General features: G+C 39.0%; 1 pseudogene; it reads left to right on the top strand.

The window, feature by feature from the left end:
- The first annotated feature begins 88 nt into the window (after window positions 1-88).
- On the top strand, window positions 89-19330 carry LOC141573927 (large ribosomal subunit protein uL23m pseudogene; annotated as a pseudogene).
- Window positions 19331-19351: the final 21 nt, after the last annotated feature.

The raw sequence follows: 19351 nt of genomic DNA, 5'->3' as shown, positions 1-19351 counted from the left end.
GAAACTAATAGGAGTTTGGGATCAACTTCTCAGGTTTTTGTCTGTTTGCATTTTAATTTGGTTTTTGTTTGTTATTAACTACAAGAGAGGATCTAGAGTGTGTGCTGCACCAGGATCATGTGGTTCACTCGGTGATCTGGGAATCCAGTGAGCTGGAGACCAGGTTTCCAAAAGGGAAGATTTGGGAACTGATGCTGAGTGACAGACAGGGATGGGCAAATGCACATCTGTGGGGGTTGACTTGCACTGCAGCTGTTAGGCACAGGTCATCCTGTCTGTTTTCTCCATCGTGGCATTTAACAGCAGCCTCAGGTTACAAATTTGAGAGACAGCTGAAAATCTCTAGGCTGTGGGTTTTCTTGTAACTCACTCTTATCTACAATAGTGATCTCAATGTGTTCCTGCTAGAGCGTTTCTGTATAATCAGGAAAGGAGTTAAATTGTCTCTTCAAATCTCATACTTTATAAACAGGGAAGTTAAGGCTCAAAGAGATACAGAGGTGTGTTGAGACCCCGTAGCTCATGGGTCTGTTGGCTGTCACTTAGCTTCATCAGTCAGGATGGGAGGCAGGAATAGCAGGACTGATTTGTGTGCTATCCCTGCACGGCCATCCTGGGCGACATTGTATTGTATCTATTTCTAGCTTATAAGACATTCCTGTTTCTTTTTTTTTTTTTAATAGACTTTATTCTTTTAGAGCAGTTTCAGGTTCACAATAGGATTGAGCAGAAAATACAGAGTTTGCACATAGCCCACATATAGATACTCCCTTACCTCCAATATCCCTCATTCATGTGGCATATTTGGTACAATGAATGAACCAACATGGGTACATTATTATCAACCAAAGTCCATAGTTTACATTACAGTTCACTCTTGATGTTGTACATTTTATGGGCTTTGACAAATGCATAATGACATGTAGCCACCACTATAGTATACAGAATAATTTCATTGCCCTAGAAATCCCTTGTGCTTCATCTGTTCATTCCTCCCTCCCTCCCTTTCCCCAGAACCCTGGAAACCACAATCTTTTTATTGTTTCTGTAGCTGTGCCTTTTCTAGAATGTCATTTGGTTGGAATCATACAGTCTGTAGCCTTTTCAGACTGGCTTCTTTCATTTAGTAATACGTCTTTTAAGTTTCTTCTATGTCTTTCATGGCTTGATCTTTTTTTTTTCTTTTCACTGCACACATATTCTTTAATTTACATATATGTACTGTTCATTGTTTCTAAGAACATATAGAGCTTTAGCTTTTTAAGGTTACATAGTTATCAAAGGAATAAAGCCAACCACAAAATAAGAATTAACCCAAAAACATACATGTACCCTGCTATTAACAGCAATATTGTTTATGATTGCCAAGATATGGAAACATCCTAAGTGCACATCAGTAGTTGAATAGCTAATGGAGATGCAGCAGCATATAGATATTTATATGTCATGGAATATACCTCACCCATAAAAAAGAAGGATATTTTGCCATTTGCAGCCCTTCATTCACTGTTTTTTTTTTTTCCACTTCAAAAACCAGAATTTTATAACTGGTAGAGACATTTCCATTACATCAAAAACAACAAAACACCTATAAATAAACTTAACTAAGGAGGTTACCTATACTCTGAAAACCGAAATGACACAAAGAAATGGAAAGATTTCTTGTGCTCTTGGATTGGAAGAATCAGCACTATCAAAATGCCCACACTACCCAAAGCAATCCACAGATCCAACGCAACCCCCATGAAAACACTCACGACATTCCTCACAGAACTAGAACAAAAAATTCAAAAATTTACAAGGAACTACAAAAGACCCCGAACAGCCAAAGCAATATTTTGTAGGTCTCTTTTTTTCTCTCTCTCTTCTTTTTGTTCTCTTTTCTTGCGGTGTGATGACTAACAAGGTCCTTTAACATTTGTTGTAAAGCAGGTTTGGTGGTGCTGAAATCTTTTCAGCTTTTGTTTATCTCTGAAGCTTTTGATTTCTCCATCAAGTCTGAACGAGAGCCTTACTGGATAGAGTATTCTTGGTTGTTAAGTTTCCCCCTTGCATCACTTTAACTATATTGTGCCACTCCCTTTTGGCTTGTAAAGTTTCTGCTGAAAAATTAGCTGATAACCTTATGGCAGTTCCCTTGCATGTTATTTGTTGCTTTTCTCTTGCTAATTTTAATATTTTCTCCTTATCCTTAATTGTTATCAATTTGATGACTATTTGCCTTGGTGTGCTCCTCTTTGGGTTGATTCTGTGTAGTCCTCTCTGCTTCCAGGACTTGTGTGACTGTTTCCTTTCCCACGTTGGGGAAGTTTTTGTTATTATCTCTCCAAAAATTTTCCCAGGTACTTTCTCTCCTCTTTCTGGGACCCCTATAATGCGAATATTAGAGCACATCATGTTGTCCCAGAGTTCTCTTAAACTATCCTCATTCCTTTTTATTATTTTTTTTCTGTTCTGAAGTAGTGATTTCCACTAATCTGTCTTCTATCTCACTGATCTGTTCTTCTGCCTCATTTAGTCTGTTCTTGGTTCTTTCTAGTGTATTGTTCATTTCAGTGGTTTTACTCTTCAACTCTGTTTGGGTGTTCTTTATATTTTCCAACTCTTTGCTAAAAACTTCACTCTGTGCATCTATACTCCTCTTAAGTTCTCTGAACATCTTGATCATCATTACTTTAAACTGTCAGATAAATCACCTATCTCCTCATCACTTATTTCTTCTTCTAGGATTTTATCTTGTGCTTGGCCTGGGAGATATTCCTTTGCTGCCTCATATCACCTATCTTTCTATGTGTTTGTGGATTCCTTCCACAGGCTTTGGGATTATTTTCTTATTTCTAGTATATACCCCTAGTGGATGGGGCTGGACTAGAGGCTTATGCAGGTTTCCTGACAGGAGGAGCCGGTGCCTGCCCACTGCTCTGTGAAGCTTGGTCCTGGACCTCTGGTGGGGTAGGGCTGTGTCTAGAGGCTTTCGTAGCTTAGGAAGTCTGACAGTGGGTGTGGCTGTGTTCCCACCCTGTATGTTGTTTGGCCTGAGGCTTCTTTACAGGCTGTTGGGTGGGGATAGGTCTTGGTGCTAATGATCCAATCAAGATGTCAGCCTCCAGAAAAGCTCATGTAGATTAACACTCCTGGAATGTCCGCCACCAGCTTTTATGTCCCCTGAGTGAGCCACAGCTGTCCCCCATGTCCCGAGGAGACCCTCCAAATCCAGCAGGCTGCTCTGGCCCAAGTTCCTATGAAATCACTGCCTCTGTCCTTGGACCTGGCACACATGAGTTTCCGTGTATGCTTCTCAAGCAAATGCAGTCTCAGTTTCCCCCAGTCCCATGAGGCTCCTGAAGCCAAGCCCCACTGGCCTTCAAAACCAGGTTTCCTGGGGTCTCCTCTTCCCAATGCTGAGACCTGAGGTGAGGAGCTCTAAGTGGAGCTTAGAGCTCTCACTACCGTGGGAGGACCTCTGTGACTTAACAGATCTTCAGCTTGTGGGTCGCCCACCCTGGGGGTATGGGGACCAATTATATTGTGAGCACACCCCTCCTACACATCTTGCTGTGGTTCCATCTTTGTGTTTCCAGTTGTGGAAGATCTCTTTTGCTAGGTTCCAGTCTTTTTTTTTTTTTTTTTTTGGATGGTTGTTTTGCATTCAATTGTGGCTTCATTGTAGTCACAAGGAGAGGTGAGCTCGTGGTCCTACCACTCCACCATCTTGACTGGAACTCCAAGACATTCCTGTTTCTTGATTCCATACTGAAACACTCTTAAATTTCCATTTTCCCTATAAAGTAGAGATAACACTTAACTCAAGGTTTCTCTGGGGATTAGAGGGATTGATACAGAAAAGGCACCAGTCTGGCCAATAGTAGAATCTTAGTGTACATTTCCTTCCCATTTCCTGGGACCCCAGTGATATGTTGGGTGGACTGACTACTTTCGAGAAGCAGATGCATTTGTGGCTATTGCAGCTTCTTCCAGGAGCTGAGCACTGGTGGTGGTGTTTTGCTCAGTTGTTTCAGTGCTTGGCCTCAGTGCTTTATGGTGTAAGTCACCTGAGCTGTTGGTCTGGGCTCTCAGCAGGATTTCATTTTCTTCCCTAAGATGAACTACCAAGTATTATTTCTTAAGCACAGCCAGCTCAGAAGCTCTGGTCTGCACATCTCTTACCCAGCACCCTCAGCCTTACACCCCTGGGACTCTGTCTCTTTTCCCAAGACATACTTGTGGATTTCTTGCTGGTAATACATCCATTCATTCAGTTTAATGAGGGACTATTATGTGCCCAGGTACTCTTCTAAACTAAGGCTATAGTAGTGGATAAGGAGACAAAAATGCATATCCTCATGAAGCTTGTATCCTAGTGAACAGTAAAAAGGGTGTGGTTTTAGGTTTTTGCTCCTTTCAAAGAGTTAGATAGGATCCTGAGATAGTTTTGAGCAATCGGCTGTGAACAGAAGTCTCACTTCTGGGCTGAAACATTTATTTCTTGGTGGAGGACTCTCTACTGCTGTCTCTTCCTGCCTCAGTCACGTAAACACACAGAGATCAAAGTGGTCAGAATGCTGAGCCCCCAAATTGCTGAGAGGGGTATCTATTCTGGAGAGTCCCCTGACCTATAATGGACTTTGTGGGAAAGAGAAATAAACTTTTATTGGGTTAAATCACTCAGATGTTGGTGCTGTGTGTTTCTGCAGCATAACCGGGCCTGTCTTAATAGGGCCGGCTCTTCTGCTTAGAGCTCAGGAACCTTCTCTTTTTCATTTCACCTGGCTTTTGGCCCTCAGAAGAGATTTGTTTCCCTCTGTGTGCTCCACTGAGCTGATGTAGCACTGACGGGAACCCTTAGAAGCTTCCAAGACTGTGGGTGATAGGAAAGAAAAACTGATTGCTTACCTGGGACAAATCCTGAAGAGGTCAGTTGTTGAAATGGCCAAGACAATGATCTCTTCCTCCCTCTCCGGCCTTACGCCACTTCCTCATCTTTGTCCCACTCTGTCCCACAGCTCCACATGCAGAAAACGAGTTTCTACTGATCAGTGGGTTAAGGAGAGTGTACGGGTTGCTTTCCATTTCTCTTTTTGGTACAGGAGACTTCAAGGAATGGTTTATTAAATACCTCAGTTGTACATCTGTGAGTTGTGCCTCAAAAAACAGGATGCAAGTCACCAGATTTCCCCAGATTCATGTAGAGAGGAAAGTGGCTTCTCTTCCTGGACCAAAAGGTGACAGTTGGGATGAAACTTGGGCAGGAAAGGAGGAGCAGGACCCTCCCGTTGGGGAATGAGAGACCTCCAGTGGGAAATCCTAGCTACTCAGCAGCACAACGTCTTACTACTCCGTGTGTTTGGGTCATGGGATGGATGTGTGGAAGTGGGAAGAAGGCATTTCTGTACGTCGTCACAGGGGTGAGAGCAGATTACTAAAACAACAGCCTAAAATCAAAACTGTTGAGGCTTAGTTTTAGTGGAATCTGAGACACAACCCTACATTCAGCCTCAAACATTAGAATTAAAGTTGTTACTAATGTGACCTCCATAACCAGATGATTTCTAGGACAAACCAGAAGGTGCTTTGTTTTAGTGTGTCACTTAACAGCCTTACAGGGGCTCCAGGGTTGGTTCTGAGAATTGGATCACTGACCTAGTCTAGTCCCCAAGTCCTCGATCCCTTCTCCGCACTGGTCTCGGTGGCCCCAGTCCTGAGACCATCCATACCCAGAGTTCTCCCCACTAAGCTGACTATAACCTCATACTGATCTTGAGACCCTTAGCTGTCTTTTAACCAGAGAGGAACTGGGATAAAACTGAAACAGCTAGGGTTTCTAACAGGTTTTGAAACTTACGAGAATGGTGTTTAATTTTCCTAGAGAGCTCAAGAGGAAGAATGTAAGCAGCTTTTTCTGTTGAACTGTACAGTTGGGATAACGTGAAAGGTTTGAACACCATAAAGAATTTTCCAAACATTCGTTGAGTCCATCTGGTGACAGGTGTATGTGAGCACTTTCTCATTTCCTGGCTCGTTCCCAGTCAGGTGTAATGGATTAAGGTTGCCTGTTACTTTTCTCTTAGGAGCTTTTCCTCTACTCCTCACAGTGGATTACTTGCTAAAGGTCTCTTGTTCTTTCTGTGGGATCATGCTTATACAGAGTCTCTGAAGTGCCCTCAGTAGGAAATCAAGCCTTACCCACGCTTTGTTTCTAAGGTTCTTCCCAAAGAAGTACAAAAATATATTGCTGTTGCTGAATCTGTTCCACACTTGTCACTTTTCTAGTTTCTTCCTTTGGTTTCAGTGGGGAGCAAGGCTGGAGCACTTTTGGAAGCATCTGCCGACCTTGATGTCTATGTGTAGGGTTTCCTTTGTGTGTGAATCTCCACTGCCCAGTGATCCCCGGCTGTACTGAAGTGCCTTCTGCAGGCAAGCGTCTGTAAGGCTTTCCTCCTGTGTGACTCACTCCTGTCTGATCACTCCTGCACTGCACTTAAAGCAGCTCTTGTGAGAGGAATTATACAAGCAAGCTCTTGTCTTTCACTCAGTCTCAGACTTAGGAGAGCTATCAGAATCACTTCCCATTTCCACCACAGTAGGATGGTGAATCTCGTGTTGCACAGGCCTAAGCACTAACACAAAAGTGTAAGGTTAATAGTATTTGAATATGCTGCACTTTTAGGGAAAAACTTAGTAAGAAATCTTTCTGTTGAATTTTTTCAACCATGAGTATAATACTTTCAGCATCATAATTTTTACACTAAGCATTTGTCCATGACTGGTACAAACACTTAATGTTTGAAAGCTTTTGAAAAACCTAAAAACTAAAGGATCATTAATGTTTATGAAGAGACAAGTCAGGTATTTTTAACTTTAGAACAATCTTTTAAAAAATGTTAGTAGCATAAGGAATAATAATTACTTACACAGAAGAGTTAGGGAAATGTTTTCCCTATATTTCCTTCATCCTATAACTATGGTGAGTAAGCATTACCCAGCATCAAAGCTGTTTAACCTCCTTAAAGGAGAAGCTCATATTTCCAATGTTACTCTTTGAGTTCAGAGGCACTTCTATAGTATCCTCTGGATCTCTCCAGAGCTCCCACATTTTGAAATCCAAGCTTGCAGAAGGGCTTTCTCTTCCCTTGACCTTTACTCCTATAGCAGTCAGGTCTGCCCTTGCCACTCTGAGCACTGAGTTAATTCCCTTCATAGCACGTGTCACAAGGTAGAGTTCTTTGGTTTGTTTACTTGTTTTGGTCTGAGCCCATTAGAATGGAAGCATCAGGAGGGCAGCGGCTGTGTCTGAACTGTGTAGCCTTGAATCTTCACTGTCAAACACAAGAGATATCAAAATATGTAATAAAAACAAAAATGAAAAAACAACCCTTGAACAACACACAGTGGGTTAGGGGTACTGACTCCCCCACAGTCGGAAATCCACATATAACTTTACAGTTAGCCCTCTGGATCTGTGGTGCTGCACCTACAGCCTTGTCTAACCATGCACCATGTAGTACTATAGTACCTATTTATTGAAAAGTCCGTGTGTAAGTGGACCCGCACACTTCAAACCCATGCTCTTCAAGGGTCAACTTACATCAAGAAGAAACCTGCCATGGTCTCCTGAGCATCAGCATTGGTTACTCAGAGCACCCTGTGGCCCAGCAGTCTTCCTTCTTCAGGTATCAAGTGCTTGGCAGATGTGTAATGGCTATGAGTCCTGGTCTTGTTCTTTACCGGGAGAGAGGGAAGAGAAGAGCAAGCAGGTCCTCTGAAGGGATGCAAAGAGGATTCATATGTTGGGACACTGGAATGTTGAAGGCTATCATTCTGTCTGCAGGGATGTTCCAGCGTGGAGCTTAGGGAGTTTCACCCTGGAAAAGGAAGTCTGGATTCCATGGGCGCCCCAGGAAAGGCATCTCCACTCAGGTTACCTCTCCTCCCAGCACCCACCCCCACCACGTCTGCTCTCCAGCACTTGCCAATAGCAAAGGCCTGAATACCCACACAGACCTAGGGGTCTTGCAGGCACTTGGCACCTCTCTTCCCATGGGCTCTCTCAACACTGAGGCAGTCTGGTCTGTCAGTGGGTCCCAAACTTGTAGACAGGAGCACAGTGAGATACGCAGAGCTATTCCATGAAAAAAGTATTCTGCTCCCAAGTAAATCGGGGACAATGGGTTAAAGTCAATGTTTTGTTATAGGAGGACTTCTCAGTATATACAGTAAGTGTACGGTATAATCTCTGGGTCAAGGGAGAGGTTTATAAACGTGGTGATTGTCAGCCTTATGTGATCGTTGTGGTGGGGGTGGTGTATGTGACATTTACACCTAACATCTCTCAGACAGCTTTGTGGAACACCAGTTTGGAAAGCACTGACCTAGTTATTCTTTTCACCATTATAGGAACTGAGAATGTCTGAATTAGTGGAACAAAACTAGCTCCCACATCACTTGACTCACAATTAATTGCCCTTTCCTCCACACCGCACAGCCTCTGTGGTAGTGGGTCAGCATCGCCATTAAACATTAGGAAGTTGAAGCTTCAGATCCCATGGCTAGATATTGCGGGCACAGTAGAACTACTACCCAGTACCCATTCACCCTCTTTCTAAGCGAGGACTTGGTGACTTCTCTCTAGGAAGGGCCCAGCCAGAGAATTTGTTTCTCCAAGGTCAGTGCAAGTAATTGTGTCGGTATCTTCTATGTCCAATTGAAGATCCAAGCATTTTCACTAAAACAGTCTCTGTTGCTTCCAACATTTGCCATTGCAAAGTGTATTATTCTACACACAAGAGTTTGAAAATTGACACTTCACTTTTACAAAGCTGACAACCCAGTACAACTTCTTTCAAACGTCAAAGCTCACCTACTCAGAAGGGGTGAACAACAGGGACCATCAGTCCCACTTGAGAGGTCAGGTATGTAAGATAAATGACAGGAAGTGGTTGTCTTAAGATTTGTTGGACAAGATGCAGGGACAGAACTGAAGTTTCCTGGTTCTTAGTTCAGCTACAAGAGCACCAGGAATTCTTGTCCATGCACGTTGGGGACATTCAAGTGTCCCCAACGTGCATGGAGCAAGATTTAGGACTCAGGGTTCCTGGCTGACTCCTTATTACCCATTCTTCGCCTTCTGCTCTCTGGGACAGCCAGTCCAGGCTCCGTTCCACCACCATCCTGACCACTCATCAGCCCTCACTGTCTCTGAAGAAGGAAAAGGAGAGACCAGGGCACTGACATTGCAGGAAGTGTCATCACTCTCAAATAAATCATGATCTCTTACCTGTCTCCCCAAGTGCCAGGAATCCCTTCTTAAGGATAGTCTGTTACCAGAAGGAACCCCATTTTCTCTCTGGCTAATCCTTTAGAGTTAACCAGGGTACTGTGCCCTCCAAAATCATTTCTTGTCCTGTACACAGTCTGGGACCTGGAAATAGTCTGTCCTCTAACTGTTCTCAGGCACAAAGTCTGAGACCTGCAGAAGAGTAATAGGAAAAGCTGTGTCATTTTGCATTCCCATCAGCAATGACTGAGAGTTCCTCTTGCTGCACATCCTTGTCAGCATTTGCTGTCAGTGTTTTTGGATTTTCACTATTCTGATACTTATATAGTGGTATCTTGTTGCTCTAATTTACAATCCTCTGATGACATGTCGAGCATCTTTTGATTCCCCCTCCCCCATCTTCATACATTGTTTGGTAAAGTATCTTTTCATGCCTTTTGGCTCTTTCTTAATTGTTTATTTTCTTATTGTTGAATTAAGGATTATTTGTGTAAGTTACATAAAAGTTCTTTATCAGATATGTATTTGGCAAATGTTTTCTTTTAGTTGTGGCTTGTCTTCCCATTCTTTTGATAGTGTCTTCTGCAGAGCAAAAGTTTTAAATTTTAATGAAGCCCAACTTCATTCCTGAAGCATGCCTTTAGTGTTGTATCTATAAAGTTATCACCAAACCCAAGGTCATCTAGGTTTTCTCCTAAGTTTTATATTCTAGGAGTTTTATCATTTTGTTTTACATGTAGGTCTGGAATCCATTTTGAGTTATTTTTGTAATGAGTGTAAAATCTGCATGTAGATTGCTTTGTGTGTAGGGGGGGTAGCCAGTGATTATATCATCATTTGTTAAAAAGACTATCTTTCCTCTATTTTATTGCCTTTGCTCCTTGGTCAGTGTCAGTTGCCCATATCAAGTGGGTCTATTTCTTGGCTCACTGTTCTGTTTTATTGATCTGTTTGTCTGTTCTTTCACTAGTGCCACACTGTCTTGATCATTGTAGCTTTAGAGTAAGTCAGTGTCAGGGAATATCACCCCTCTGACTTTTTTCTTCTTCAGTATTGTGTTGGCTATTCTGGGTTTTGGTCTCTCTGTATATATTTTAAAATCAATTTGTATGATGTTGAAGATAGGTGGTGAGTGGGGATATTATTGCCTTATTCCTTATCTTAATGGGAAATCTGGCTTATCACAATTAAGTGTGATATTAGTTGCAGACTTTGTGTAGATTTTTTTAAATCAAGTTAAGGAAATTATCCTCTATTCCTAGTTTGCAGAGTTTTTATCGTAAATGCATGTTGGATCTTCTCAAATGCTTTTTCGCATCTATTGATGTGATCATGTGATTTTTATTCTTTAGCCTGTTGACATGATGGATTGCATTAACTTATTTCTTATATTGAACCAGCCTTGCATCTCTGGACTAAACCCCAGTGTGTAATTCTTATTATATGTTGTTGGATTTGATTTGTTAATATCCCTAATCTCTGTCTGTTGCACCATGGATTATTTTAACTAAAAACAATATCTATGTTGCAGTTTTAGAAGATATTCAGTGTCCTCTATTCTAGTGTACTGGAAGTTTGACAGGTGGGGAGTGTAGTAGACATTTATTGATTGCATCTTAGCCTCCGTATTTTGACTCCTCCTTCCTAACAACTCTGATTCAATTGGGAGACCTCTGAGGTTCCCAATCCTGGTTTCTGTGAGGGAGAATGTGACCTAAACCAAGTTAAAAAGAGGAGGTTCTACCTGCTTGGCTAGAAGATGGCTCAGGGTTAGGCATATGACCTTAAGCCGGTCCCATCATGACTTGTTGGAAATGATAGAACAAATCCAGCTCTTGCTGGATATTATATGGAACCCAGTAGGTGTTGACAGTCTTCTTGAAACAGGAGAGATGCAAGCTTTAGGATGAAGGCAACACCACAGAAGACAGAGCAGAGTGATAAATATGCAGGTTTTGGTGACACTGTTGAGCTGTAAGATCAAACCATCCCCTGATACCTAGAATTGTCCTGGACTTTCCAGCTGCATGAATCTATACATTTCTCTTTATTGTTTGAGCCAGTGTGAATTGGGGTTTCTGTTCATTGTAACTGAAAGAGTCTTAATACATAAAGCAATAACTGATTTATGACCATACATTAGGAGACTAACAATCATTTTATACATACCTATTTAACAAGAGATTTATTGTTTTTAGTTAAAATAATCCATGGTGCAATAAGAATGTTCTAAATATTAGCTATTTGAAAAATCATAGCTACTTGATGGATTATTCATGTCTCTCCAAACATTCTCCTTTTTATCATAGCGCAATATTAATGAGTTTAATCATGGAGTTGTGTTGCGTTCAGAGGTGGCAGGAGTTTGGTGTCAGTCTTAGAAGTGTGTTTATTGAAGTGATCTTTGTGGGACCATGACTACTAGTTGGTTGGATTTTAGAGACATGTGCATTGAAGTGAAATGTTATTGATGTGTTAAACAGGTTTAGAACTGATTCTGGCCTTTACTAGTTATTAAACTGTAGTTGTTAAACCGAAGCGGGTAACATTTTTATTATCATGTGTAATAAGCTTTCCAGCCTCTGAAATGTAAATTTTGTTAATGTAAACTATACTTGTTGCTCCATTCTTAAAATCCTTCAGTTTTTTTCCCCATGGCTGTCTGCATAAAATCTAAAATACAGTCAACAATAATATCCCAAATAAAATCTACAAGACCGGCTATGTTCAGCACACCCCAAGCCCCTAGTCCCCTTTGTAACTTTGACAGAGCTCTCCTGCTCAGTCATGATTCTGTGCCCCCGACAGCTTTTCCAGTCCTCAGCATGTGGCCCTGGAAACTTCCCAGGACTTAGAGAGGCTGACATCTTTTTTTTTTTTAATGAATTGAAGTTTATATAGTCTTACATGACTATCTGAAAATTGTAAGAATTCTAAATTGCTCAAATACAATAAAATGTTTTTTCTTTAAAAATATTTAAAAGTTTTCATTACAGAAATTATCAAACACACATAAAATATAAAATAATAATACAACGAACCTCTGTGTAGGCTTCAACAGTTATCAACATTTTGCCTATCTTGTTTCATTTATCCTCCAGTTTTTTTTAATTTTGTTTGTTTTGGGGGGGGGTTCTTGTTTGTTTTGAGGTGTTTTAAAGCAAATCTCAGACATTATAACATTTCATGAATTATTAGTTCCATTTAAAAGAAATAAATAAATCTTGACACTCTTGCCCTAACCCGTCTTTATGAAAGAATTCCCAGTCAGCAGAAGCCTTCGCTTCTGCCAGAGGCAAGGCTGATTGAGGACATGGGAGCTGCTTTTCCTCCCTCAGAGGGCAACTAGTGCTTAACTGGCAGCTTCTCAAGATAGCTTTGTAAGAGGACCCTCTTGGTCTTCTCCCTGGGGTATCCACTTAGGAGAACAACAGGCAACCCAAATGCCTCATAATGAGAGTGGTCCAGAAGGGATACTGGATGCCTGTAATCATCACCAGAGTAACTTATTAATAAGTTGAAACTACATTTTCAACTACTAACTTTTAACAAGCCCCAGAGTGATTCACTCATTAAGAGTTCAGTGGCAACAGTTACTTGTTGGTTTCCTTGAAGTCATTAAAGAACAAAATAATCATAATAATTACTCTCTAATGTATTTATATAGGACATTTTCCCAGGAGCTCAAAGTGCCCTCATTTACGTACTTTCCTTGGTTTTCATCTTTTATTCCCCTTAAAATAATGTGTAAATGAATACAAAAAACATTAGAATTTGTTACAATTCACTTTCCTGTAAGCATTCCTGCTTGATTAAATTTCTTTTCAATTAACATTTAACTATCACATTTTTGTAACTGTGAACATGAAAAATGAAGTGGGAATTTGATATTCCTATCCTGTTTTCTTCCCCATTTGGTACCATACTTCCTCTTAATGAGGAATTTTCTTTCCTTTTCCTTGGTGTCCATTCTTCCTTTGATCCTCTCTCTGGACTTAATTAAAAGTAATTAGTTTGCATACTTGCTAATATGATTTTTCTTATGTATCTTTCATCTTTCTTTTTGAAATTTGTATCTTATGATTTTATATTCCATTTTTTCTCTATCAGCCTTGCCAGGGATGGGTTTCTCTTATTATTAATCTTCCCAACAAACTAACTTGCAGTTTTGTTGTTGTTCCATATTTTACTGGTTTTTCCTTTATATCTTTTTTTTCTTTTTGTATCTCATAATACCTGCAGTATATGCATGATTGTTTTCTTATAATTTTAAATCATGAAACAATAAAGTGTACACAGAAAAATGAAATATAATAATACAATGAACACCTGTGTGCCTTCTACCGAACTTAGTAAGTAAAACATAACAAGTATGACTGAAGATCACTTGTTCCACTTCTCATGCTTACTGCTCTTCCTCCAACCCCAGTGACAACCACTACTTTGAGTTTTGTGTTCATTGTGTCTTTTGTAGTTCAGAGTAGTGACCCAGGAGATTGACTGCCTGCATTCATAATCCAGCTCCACTTCTTAATTGTGGCCTGGAGCAATTTATTTATCTCTTCATTTTCAGTTTTCTATTTTGTACAATAAAAGTTAAAAAAAAAACAAAGCCCACCTTGTGAGGTTCTTGGTGAAATTAGTTAACTATAAATACCTAGAAGATCCTTGGTTATATTGAAGCAGTATGTATGTGTATGCATGTATCAATAAATGGTATATACCATTGTTTTGCATGTTTAGTTTTTTATATAAATATTTTCAATCCATTGGACTTTTTGAATTATTTTGTTCATTTCGATATTAGATTTTTGAGACTTATCCATGTATCATCTTGTAGTTCTAGTTCTTTCATTTTAACTACTGTACAAAATACAAATGACAAGGCAAAATAAAGTAGATACAATAGAAATAAATAAAATCACAGACTTTCAAAGTATCAATAAGCTTTAAAATCTAAGCCAGTGACTGTTACATGTATCCTTATTAGCCTTTTGCATAGGAGTGTTTATTAAGGTAATCCTGCTTTTCTTCTACTGACGTATTTTGGGTTGTATAGGGCAAATAAATTTTCTAAAAAGTTTTTAGGTCTTTAGATCAAGAGGAACCACATTCAGTCCTGATGTAGACAATTACAGGATCCTGACTGAGCCTCTTACAGGATTAGATGAGAGTTTGGGGATGTCTTAAGGGAATGGAAGGGTATATCTTCTATAGAACGTAAGTGAATATTTGTAACCAGGAGAGAAACTATCCTGGTAGGTTTTATTTCGTCGATAATTCTCCATTCCTTTCTCACCTCGTCATGGTTCATTTGATGGCAGAAGCTTCCCCAACACCTTCACAGTGGGCTTGACCTAGTGACTTGTTTTAGCCAGTGCACTAAATGCAGAGATGACATTGTTTCAGTTCTGAGCTGGGGCCTTTAGAAACATTATGTATGTCTTCTCAGCCCTGTTGCACATCTGCTTCTAGTCCAGGATGCGAGACACGTGGACAGTCCTGAAAACCTGCAGTCTGAGGCAGAGCTAGTAGCTCAGGTGACTTGCAGACTTGAGAAAAATAAATATTTGTGATCATAAGCCACTGAGATTTGGGGATGATTTCTTATGCAGCTGTAGAACAAAATCCTAACAAAGAAAGGAAAAATCACAGACTCATTGTACAAGTCTAATATAACCATGATCCAAGTACCATATAAGGAGAGTGCAAAACAAATTTCACTTCATTCATGAGCATGTAGGCAAAAATCCTATATTAAAGAATTAGCTAACAAAATATAACATGTATTATAACATAATCCATTGCGTTTAAGTGCACCTTGTCCCAGGAATTCATGGAGGTTTAAAATCAGAAAATGTTTCAATGTAACCTACCCCATTAATGGACTAAATGGGAAATACCATATGATGATATCTTTACACAGAGAAAGCTTTTTGACAAATTTCATGAACTAGTTATGAGTTTAAAATTTTTTTTTCAGACTACGAGGAATTAAAGTAAACATCCTCCCCGATAAATGCTAAATGCCTAAAAACTATAGTAAGATCATAATTAATGAGAGACTTTCCTTTAAATTTCCTTTCTTTCTTTTAAGGTCAGGAAAAATTAAGAAAATACACTAAAACCTCTACTTCTCTACATATTAGTAGAGATTCTGGCTATTGCAACTAGGTAAGAAAATCAACAGTTGAAAGATTGGGAAGTAAGATACAAACTTTTATTTCTTTGCAGATATTATTATGACTGACATTTTAAAAAACCGAAAGATTCCCCAGCCCCGGAAGCTGGCGATGGCACAGAACATGCTGTGCTCTCTGTACCAGCTGGTCAACCCATGGCTCCATGTCTTTCACATCAACTTCTTCATTTGGCAGGTGCAGCCCAGCCTGGCTCAGCCTGAAGACACTGTGCAGTTCTGGGTCCCCATGGAGATGACCAGAATGGACCTCAGGAATTATCTTCAGTGCATTTACCACATGCCCTTGGCCACAATGCAGGTGAGTATACAACATGGTTCCAGCAGGAAGAGGGATTACAGAAGCTTCAGGATGAAAAATCAGACAACAAGGTGGCCTGTGTGCAGCTGGTACATGGACAGACTTTCACGTTCACAGATCTGTTTCCTGAGAAAAAGAGCCCTGAATGCAGTTCCAAGGATGATGACATCCAGGACTAGCTCCTGAAGAACCAGCAGTGGAGGCACAGCCACAACCCCAGGCGCGGGGGCATCCCCAGCTGGTTTGGCCTGTGACATGTGACAGTTCAAATAAAAGTGCTGCTTGTGGGGGAAAAAGATCCAAAAGATTTGACATGCGAATTATTCAGACTGAAAAAAAAATCAATTAAGTGTTCAGGAACAAGATCAACTGAAAAATCAGTTGGTTCCACTACATCATTATCAACTAGAAAATATAAGAAAATAAGGTACCATTAACAATAGCAAATAAACAGCTCAACCACAATTAAAACAACATCTAGGAATTTACCTGAGAAAAAAGACACAAGGCCGTTAAAGGGAAAATTTTAACCCTGCAAATAATATAAAGGAAAGCATAAATAATTATAGTGATGTAACATGTCCTCAAATGGGATGACTTCACACATAAAAGTATCAATTCTCACCCCCCAAATTATCTGTAAATGCAGTGAATACTAGTAAAAATGTTAGCAATATTTTTCAAGGAATGCTATAAACATTCTACAGTTTTTAACAGAGGAATAAAAATATCTACAAAAAGCCACAGCAATTTTGAAATAGATTCACAAAAAGCAAGAACAGTTGCCCTACCTTATTTTAAGACATTTACAAAGCTGGGGTAGTAAAAATAGAATGTTCTTGTGTAACAACAGACAGGCAAACGATGGAGAGATATAGAGAACATGAATCTACTACTGGGAGCATGAATCCACACCAGGTTGCATTATAATAAAATTTCCAAAGCCAAAGGTAGAGAATCTTGAAAACTGAAAGAAGAAACAGACTCGTCGTGTACAAATAAACTTAAGTAAAATTAACAGAAAATTAACAGCCTTTTCCTCATCAGAAACCATCAAGGCAAGAAGAAAGTGGATGATACAGTTTAAATTCTGAAAGGAAAATAAGTCACTGTCAGCTAAGAATTCTACACCCAGCAAAACTATCCTTCAAAATGAAGGAGAAATTAAGACATTGTCATATAAACAAAAGCTGAGGGAGTTTATAGCTAATAGGACTGTGCTACAAGAAATGCTAATGGCAATCCTTCAAGCTGAAAGAGTGGACACCAAACAGTAACTCAAAGCCGTATGAAGAAAAACAGTAAAGATAATTATACAGGTAAATATAAAAGCCAGTCCTATTGTATATTTTGTAATTCTTTTTTTCCGTGTATGATTTAAAAGCCAAATGCATGAAATAATGGTTATACATCTATGTCAATGGGCACACAATTATAAAGCTGTAATTTGTAATAATAACAACATAAAGGGATGAAAGAGTATATAGGAACAAAGTTTTGTATACTGTTGAAACTAAGTTGGTACTAATTCAAACAAAATTTTATTAAATTGAGTTGTATATTGTAATTCACATGCTATCTACTAACTAAAAATATGGAGTCAAAGTAATGATAAGATAATCAAACAATACACAAGGAAAATCAAATAAATATATAAATAATGCTAACGGGGGAACAAAAAATAGATATTATATGTAGAAAACATATAGCAAAGTGGTGGAAGTAAGTTCCTCACTAACAATTACAAAAATGTAAATGAATTTATGTCTTCAGTAAAAAGGCAGATATAGATTTAAAACGTAGCATCTAACTTAACTTGTCCACAGGAGACTTTTTTTTTTACTTGTTTTTATAAATTGAGGTGTAGTCAGTTTATGATGTGTTAATTTCTTGTGTACAGCCTAGTGATTCAATTATACATACATATATATATATATATTCTTTTTCATATATTTTTATTATAGGCTATTACAAGCCTATAATATCTTCCCTGTGCTATACAATAGGACCTCGCTGTTTTATATATAGTAGTTAGTATCTGCAAATCCCAAACTCCTAATTTATCCTTCCACCTCCCCCTTTTCTCCCTTGGTAACCATAATTTTGTTTTCTATGTCTGTGAGTTGTGGTATGTATATCACAACTAATTTATCCAGTCATCTCTTGATAGACATTTATGTTGCTTCCGTATCTTGGCTATTGTAAATAGTGCTGCTATGAACATTGAGGTGCATGTATCTTTTCAAATTAGAGTTCCTTTCAGATACATGCTCAGGGGTGGGACTGCTGGATCATATGATAAGTCTATTTTTAGTTTTTAAAGGAATCTCCATATTATTTTCCATAATGGCTGCACCAAACTACATTCCCACCAACAGTCTAGGAGGGCTTGCTTTTCTCCACACCCTTTCCAGCATTTATTGTTTGTGGACTTTTAATGATGCCCATTTGATATCTCATTGTAGCTTTGATTTGCATTTCTCTAATAATTAGTGATACTGAATATCTTTTCATGTGCCTGTTGGTCATATGGATGTCTTCTTTGGAAAAATGTCTACTTAAATCTTTTGCCCATTTTTTGATTAGTTTTTTTATATTAAGCTTTATGAGATACTTGTATATTTTGGAAATTAATCCTTTGTTGGTCCCATCATTTGCAAATATTTTATCCCACTCCATAGGTTGTCTTTTCATTTTGTTTATGTTTTTCTTTGCTGTGCAAAAGCTTTTAAGTTTAACTAGGTCCCATTTGCTTATTTTTGCTTTTATTTCCATCACTCTAGGATATGGATCAAAAAAATATTGCTGCAATTTTTGTCAAACAGTGTTCCTATGTTTTCCTTCTAGGAGCTTTGGAGTATCCAGTCCTACATTTAGGTCTTTAATCCTTTTTGATTTTACTTTTGTATATGGTGTTAGAGGATGTTCTAATTTCAGTCTTTTACATGTAGCTGTCCAGTTCTCCCAGGGTAACTTATTGAAGGGACTGTCTTTCCTCCATTGTATATTCTTACCTCCTTTGTTGTAGATTAATTGACCATAAGTGCATATGTTGATTTCTGGGCTTTCTATCCTGTTCCATTGATCTATATGTCTGGTTTTGTACCAGTATCACACTGTTTTGATTACTGTAGCTTCATAGTATAGTCTGAAGTCAGAGAGTGTGATTCTTCCAGCTCCATTCTTCTTAAGATTATTTTGGCTATTTGGGTTGTTTTGTGTGTCTATACACATTTAAAAATTTTTTTGTTCCAGTTCTGTGGAAAATGCTATTGGTAGTTTGATAGGGATTGCATTGAATCTGTATATTGCCCTGGGTGATATGGCCATTTTAACAATATTGATTCAAAGAAATAATATTGTTTAAATGTCCATACTGCCCAAAGCAATCTACAGATTTAATGTACTCTCTATCAAAATACCCAAGATATTTTTCATAGAAATAAAACAAATAATCCTAGAATTTATATGGAACCAAAAAAGACCCCATATTGCCAAAGCAACCTTGAGATAAAAGGACAAAACTGGAGGGCTCACACTCCCTGGGTTCAAACTGTACTACAAAGCTACAGTAATC

This window comes from Camelus bactrianus, chromosome 18, assembly GCF_048773025.1.
Source record: "Camelus bactrianus isolate YW-2024 breed Bactrian camel chromosome 18, ASM4877302v1, whole genome shotgun sequence".
NCBI classification, from domain to species: Eukaryota; Metazoa; Chordata; class Mammalia; order Artiodactyla; family Camelidae; genus Camelus; species Camelus bactrianus.
The sequence above is the reverse complement of the archived record's forward strand: the minus strand, read 5'-3'. Positions and strand labels throughout refer to the sequence as shown.